This window comes from Pteropus vampyrus, unplaced genomic scaffold (assembly GCF_000151845.1).
Source record: "Pteropus vampyrus isolate Shadow unplaced genomic scaffold, Pvam_2.0 Scaffold96, whole genome shotgun sequence".
NCBI lineage: Eukaryota > Metazoa > Chordata > Mammalia > Chiroptera > Pteropodidae > Pteropus > Pteropus vampyrus.
This window is the reverse complement of record NW_011888877.1, coordinates 2,941,607-2,947,648: the sequence shown is the minus strand read 5'-3', so window position 1 is coordinate 2,947,648 and position 6,042 is coordinate 2,941,607.

The window sequence follows — 6,042 nt, the reverse complement described above, 5'->3', positions numbered from 1 at the left end:
TAGCAGGACTTCTGTGCTGTTAGTGAAATCATCCCTGATTAAAAAGAGGAGACTTCAAACTGGCATAACCTGCTGAGGATGGAAATTCTGACCTCACTTTGGATTTTATTTTTTGCAGAGAATTTTTATTTGCTTTTGCTTTCCCCAGGCAGCCTGCATGTTTGAGGAAAGCAAAATATATTATCGATGCTTTGGCCAAAAAAGAAATGTATTCCTCTAAGAGTGTTACTTTAAGTTAGCATTTGTAACATTCATCTTCAGCGATCCCCAGGGGCTATAGGTACATTTGCTAGGAGACTATTACAGCTGCCCAATCTTTAATAAAACAAGTGGTGGACAATTATCTTATTTACCACCCCCCCTCCTCCCCCCACCCCCCACTCCACTGCCCAGAGATATTGATTTCCCGTGGCTTACAGGCTCAAATGCACCAAACTGGAGAAGATCGTGGCTGTGCATAATGCAATCACAGGGAATTACCTGGCTTTTCTTGGAAAGTGCATTGGGGATGACAGCTTCCTCTCATTGGAATGTCTGTTTACTTGTAGAACTAGTTAGGATAAATGGGAGGCTAGTTCCCTCGGGCCTGTGTTTCAAGGAGGAAGAAAAAGACGTAATTGAGAATCATTCTGTGGAAACGTTTTCTTCTCTCTCTACTTATATGTCTTTTAAGATCTATTTGTTTGTAAATATCAACCTATTGTATGAGTGATTTCTTACTATCATATAAGTGATTTCTTACTATTGTATAAGTGATTTCTTACAGCTGTCCGTTAATTTATTTAAACACGGAAATGCAATGCACTTCAATAACTGTTGAGGGACCTACAAGGAAAATATTCTCCATTTTTATCTGTTTAGGATCATCATAATTTCACGACAAGTTCAGTCAACTTAGAGGATAAATTATATTCCTGTAAGTTCCAAAAGGTCCCAAAAGAACCCAATTGTCATTATCATATTGCAGCATCTATCAAACACTACTCATGTATTTCCAGTGGGAAAACAAAATGAGCAGAGTATGAAATGAGTGACTATTAACTGCCTGAGAAAGGTTTTCAACTTGGTGCTTTGAAAGTTTTTTCATGATAAATGAATAATAATGATTATAATCAAGTTTCATTTCTTTAAATAAAAGGTTACCAACTTAATTAGTAAAAATTTACTCCAGCCTGCAATCTGTAGAAAATTGTGTACAAATGATACAAGTCTCTGAACATTTTTATCTGTTAGCATACACGTGATTACTTAAAATTGCCTTAATTTTAGTTCTTTATTATCTTGGTTGGGAGAGATTTAACTTCAGAAGCGGTTTCCAGGGGCAGAAAATGCAAGTCCTTCTCATCAAAAGGCAAATAATTGTATTTTTTTGAGGGCAGAATTTTATTTTGACGAATGAACACTTTGGCCATTATCTGGGACAAAGATATATAAGAAAAGATAGCACAGGAAATTACTCTTTCTGGAACTCTGCTTGTACCGAGGCTCACCGGCTGCTTCCTCTGCTCTCTCTAACATGCCACTTTGGGATTTTAATGGAAAATAGGAAATGAAGAGAAGAAAGGAAAGATTGTCAGATTCTATAATGATGATGACGACATTAGGATATAAACTTATTTTTAATTCTCATGGCTTAATTAGGGGATTGAGTTTATAATTTACTTTGCTGAATTGTGAGCTAAAAAAATTTTAGGTGGTTGTGGATATTACTATTTGGTCAAGACATAGCGAGATGATAATTAGGAGAATGGTTTCAAATTCTGTATGTATCGAAATCAGCAAGGGACCAGTTTGAGTTGGGATATTTTTGATTCATGCTGAGAGACTCATCCCACAATAACTTCAGCAATAAGCAACACTCTGGTGTCTAATGATTTTCGAGGTGCGATGGGCATTTAGCATCTGGAAGGGTAGGCATTGTGTGTATTTCTCTTGTTCTCTCTGCACATCTCATTTCTCTCTTCATATGGCTTTCTCTACTTCTCAGATCCCAGGACCCTTCAGCTCTATTCTGCAGACTTGGGACTTTCCCGATCTTTCCTTTGGGCGCCTGATGGGGTTCATGGAGAAAAAGCCTGCAAGGGGGTGTGAACTCCCTCTATTCGTAGCCCCTCTCCTGGGAGCCTCACGCTCTGCCAGTTCCAGGGCTGCCACCCTCCACCCACTCATCTGCCATCCTGACTGAACTCTGCTGACTGCTGTCCTGCTGCACTGAGCCCCGGGAAATCAGAAAACTCAGCAAAAGTTTAGTCTGAGAGACAGAAAAGGGGAGGGCAGGAGGGAGAGAGTGAAGGAGGAAAGGAGAGAGGGAGGGAAGATGGGGGAGAGAGACGGAGAGAACAATTTTAATTTCTTTCTTCTAATCTCAGTCCTAAGATTTCTGGAGAATGACCTGATTGGCTGTTTTCAGTCAGCTGTTCACCCCAGACACATGGACCTGGTGGAGGGAGAGTTGACTGCAGGTTACAGAACAGTCGTTTCCATAATAACTGTGTGAATGAAAAGGAGTGAGATGTGGGCACAATACACAGAAAAGTGGCCCAAAGCTGAGCAGATGCAACAACACGGACTAGTGCAGGAGCTTTAAAACTATGCTTGAACACTTCCGGTTTCCACTCGGATGGAAAGAGCCTCGCTCCTAAATGTCAGTCACACACACACACACACACACACACACACACACACACACACACACACAGCAGAGAAACAGTAACTTCAAGCTTTTCTTGAACTTTGCTTTTCCTACTCATTGGCCTGATAGCCAGGCAACCAACTGGCCCAGAATCTGGGGAGAGACAGGAGTCTGCAGGAAGTGGTACAATGCAAGCACCAACTTTTCTGGGACCAGATGCAGCAGGACAGTAGTGACCAGAGTTCAGCCAGGGCAACCACGAGTGGGTGGAGGGTGGCTGCCCCTGCACTGGCAGAGGGTGAGGCCCCCGGGGATGGGGCTAGAACAGAGGGAGTTCACACCCTCTTGCAGGCTTTTTCGCCATGAACCTCACTAGGTGCCCAGAGGAAAGATTGGGAAAGACCTAAAACAGTCTGCAGAATGGGATAGAGGGCTTGGGATCGAGAAGCTCGGAGGCGAACCTGTTCTTCTTCTCTATGAAACAAAATTTTCAGTCTGTGGAGAAAGGAATAAGAAAACTGTCAGCCCCAGGGAAGTGGCGAAATTCCATTGCAGAAGAGAAATGAGGGGGAAAAAAAAAGTTGAGTCTCGAGGTTCAGAACCACACCAGGATTGTCCAGCAGTGGGCAATAGACCTGGGACCGAGGTTTTGCCACGCCCACCTGGGCTGTCCGATGGCGACATCCAGGATGCCAGTGGGGATCTTCACCTTCAAGGTCATAGGTGGTCCTGATGGAAAAGCCCCCGCCCACTAGTATCTGGGTGGGATCAGAGGGTGGTGGAATCCTTCCCCACTACATAATTAGTTCTCCACTTCCAACCCAGAATATTTTGTTTGGACAGGTCTGAAGCAAGCCTGAGGAATCTGAGATTAAAAAAAAAAAATCCCATGGGGTTTCCAGTGAGAAAATCCAAGGTGTATGGATGCCACCGTTTACTAATTGGCTTTCGTAATCATATTAGCTAATCAGTGTTTCAGGCAAGGATACTTTAGTTCCGCCATTGTATGACTGACAATCAGTTATATTGTGAAAGTTTCAGATAAAAAAGAAAATAATTGAGAAACTTGAGAGCGAGACCTGGATTTGTCTCCTACACCAAAATCAGCAAATAAGAATACAGAATACTGACGTAAACTTAAATTTCAGGTAAACAATGAACAAATTTTTAGTATAAGTGTGTCCAATGTGATAATTGAATATTTATCTGAAATTTAAATTTGACTGGCTTTCCTGTATTTTATTTTGTCAACTCTAACACCAATGTGTTTCTTATTGCAGGACCTGGTACATTGTAGGTACTTAATACCTAGTAGTACAGTGATTGAATTGAAATACATTCTTTAACTGAATATTAATAACATTACAGTTTCTGGTCTGAAATTAAAGAATCGATGTTTAGATAGATTGACAATTGGAGAGTCCTAGAGTGTTTAATCCCCAAGTATTCTTAGCACCAGTCAGGGGCTCAAATTTGTCCATTTCTTTATTCCATAGTATCTGTTGAGATCCTTGAGAATCTCTGTCTTCAGGAGCCATGGCCTTCAGAATCAGACTTCAGAGAATCTAATGATTCTAATAAATACCAGTCTTAAAGACATGATGATAGATACTGCTAAGAATTATAGAATTGAAAAGAGGTCCAGATAATGAAATTATGTTCTTAGAAATAAATCCTGCTTTCAAAGGGATCTTTAAAGTCTATTTTATTTGATTCTAATGCTTCATTCTGTCTTCCTCTTTCTCCGTTCTACCTTATCTGAAATTGATGGGTGATGACAATTTTACTTGTGACCTACAGACAACAAAAGGGAGACAGTTGGACAGATAGTATCTGTATGTGCCCATTACATGGGCTCAAATAATTTAGCACAAGAACATTTCAAGGTCTTAGGTATTTGCTAATATTTTTAACCTTATAACAAAAAGTGATATAAGACACTCTTCCTCCCATAATCCTCTAATGAAGAATCTATTGGCAATAGTCTATAGTCACTTAAATATAAGTTCCCGGGTTCAATTTCAATGTACTTTATGGCAATAAAAACTGCAAACGTAATGAGGAGACCTAGAGGAACTTAAACTTTTACTTTTAAGTAAATAATCCAGTGTCATTTATGGTGGTAAACAAATCAACCTAGCTTTGGAAATGATTTTTTATTCCAGAAAGAGTGGCCTGAATGGCTGTTTTTAGTACGCAAATGAAAAACTCAAGTACTCAAGGGTGAATTAGTAAGTGGACCTTTGCTTTGAATGCAAAAGTCCTGTGAGTTCCCTCTGATACCCACCGGTATTTGGCATTTGGAGTTGTGGGTGAGGGGTTCCGCATATTTGATTAGGAGTATGGGGATTCGTGGAGCTTAGAGTCATTATATTGAAGGACATATGACCTTATTTTCTAGTCCAAGGCATCAGCAGTCTAAAGATACAAGAGATTTTTGGACCCATCTGCTTCAGCCATGTGCTTTAGCCTCTGCCTAAGCAATGGATGCATACTGCCCCATGTACGTATGTACCTGCTGCCATTTTGTCACCAAAACCAACTGGATAAGAGTGGACAGACTTTCTTGGGAATATGAAATAAGGATAGTGAGAGACTAGTAGTGAACTGTGGTATTAAAAAGACACAAAGAATTAAGAGACAAGTAATCTAAAACTACTGGGAATTAAAGCAATGAATTAGAAGAGGAACTGGATCTTTCCAGAGGAGACTGGACATGAGGTACAGATAAAGCAGACCATAATGTTCCAAGGCAGGAAGAGAGGAGGTTCTTTATGCTCACCTGTATTTTGTTTTCATTCTTTGAGGTTAACCACATCTTCACAATAAATAATTATTTTATTTGAATTTGCTAATGTGGGTTTCTGTTCTTTGCAATTGATGATCCCCAAGCCTTTTTTTTCTGACTCATTTCTGTTGATTTTTTTTCTTTTTTTCTATTATCTTACTTTAGAGAGGGTGGGTCTTCCTAAATTGCCCTGACGGAAGATAACTTGAGATTAACTTGAGGCTGAAATTTGTTGGGAATTTTCTTTTCTCTGAATGGTTTAATTTACTTGATTCAAGTCACCATCATGAAAATCTATGAACATATTATGTACTTTCTTAACATAAGATATTAGTTTTATAGGAAAAACAGCTCCTCTCTTAATAAAAGAATCTCTGTCAACAATTGCTACTAAGTCAGAAAGAAAGAATCAGAAAAACACATTATTTCCAATGTTTCTATTATATAATAATGCCAAGAAAGTTGTAACTATTGCATTCTTTGCAAATTGCTATTTTCAAAGACTGCTACCAGCAATGGGGGCTCATGCAAAATTAAAGCAGACTTATCGAGATTGTAACTGAAAAATTCTCTTCAGTTCTTTCGGGAAGTAGGCATATGCTAAATGTCATTTAGAAGCGAG